At 36.1% G+C, this 987-nt stretch overlaps 1 pseudogene; it reads right to left on the bottom strand.

The window, feature by feature from the left end:
* Positions 1–704: 704 nt before the first annotated feature.
* Positions 705–823, bottom strand: LOC111747358 (annotated as a pseudogene).
* Between the last annotated feature and the right edge of the window lie 164 nt (positions 824–987).

The raw sequence follows: 987 nt of genomic DNA, 5'->3' as shown, positions 1-987 counted from the left end.
AATTAGCTATATAGAAAAGATTTATAAATTGGACTGTATTATAATTAAGAACTTCTTTTATCAAAATATTCCGTTAAGAGAAGAAAAGAAAATCACAGATTGGGATATGGTCTTTGCAATGTTTAATTCGTATTAAAAAATAAATAAATAAATAAAGAACTTACACAAATCAGTAAGAAAAAGACAGGTTGTATTAGTTTTCTTTTGTGACCATAACAACTTACCACATATTTAGTGGCTTAAAATAACATAACCTCATTTTCCTGCCGTTTTGCAAGTCAGAAATGTATCATAGATCTGACTGGATTGAAATTAGTGTTAGCAGGGCTACATTTCTTTCTATAGGTTCCAGGGGAGAATCCATTTCCTTGCTCATTCAGGTGTTGGTAGAATTCAGTTCCCTGCAGTTGTAAGGCTTACCTCTCTATATCAGTGCTGACTGACAACTGGGGACTGCCCTCAGCTCCTAGGGATATCTCTCCAGTTCTTTTAGGGATACATTTACATTTCGGAATCAGCAACAGGATGTCAAATTATTCTCACACTGTCATCATTTCAACCTATTTATCTGCCTTCCACTTCCACTTGTATTTCATGTGAAATTTTTTTCTTTTTTTTTTTTTTTTTAAGTGAGACAACCCTTGGTTGACCTCACAGATTGCAAGGACCTTGTCAGTTTACAATCCCTTATTTATTTATTTTTATACCTACAGCACCTGGTCTTCCTAGGTGGTCTCCCATCCAAGTACTAACCAGGTCTGACCCTGCTTAGCTTCCAAGATCAGAAGGGATTGGGCTTGTTCAGGGTTGCACGGCCGTAGACTCACATGAAATCTTACACTGGAGCCACCTAGTTAATCCAGGATAATTTTGCCATTTCATGATCCTTAACCTTAAGCATACCTACAAAGCTTTTTTTTTGCTATGTCAGGTAACATATTTACATACTTACAAGTTCTAAGATCAAGGTATGGCATTTTGGAGTTC

This window comes from Pteropus vampyrus, unplaced genomic scaffold (genome assembly GCF_000151845.1).
Source record: "Pteropus vampyrus isolate Shadow unplaced genomic scaffold, Pvam_2.0 Scaffold218, whole genome shotgun sequence".
Lineage (NCBI taxonomy): Eukaryota > Metazoa > Chordata > Mammalia > Chiroptera > Pteropodidae > Pteropus > Pteropus vampyrus.
Note: the sequence above shows the minus strand (reverse complement) of the source record. Positions and strands in the feature narration are given on the sequence as shown.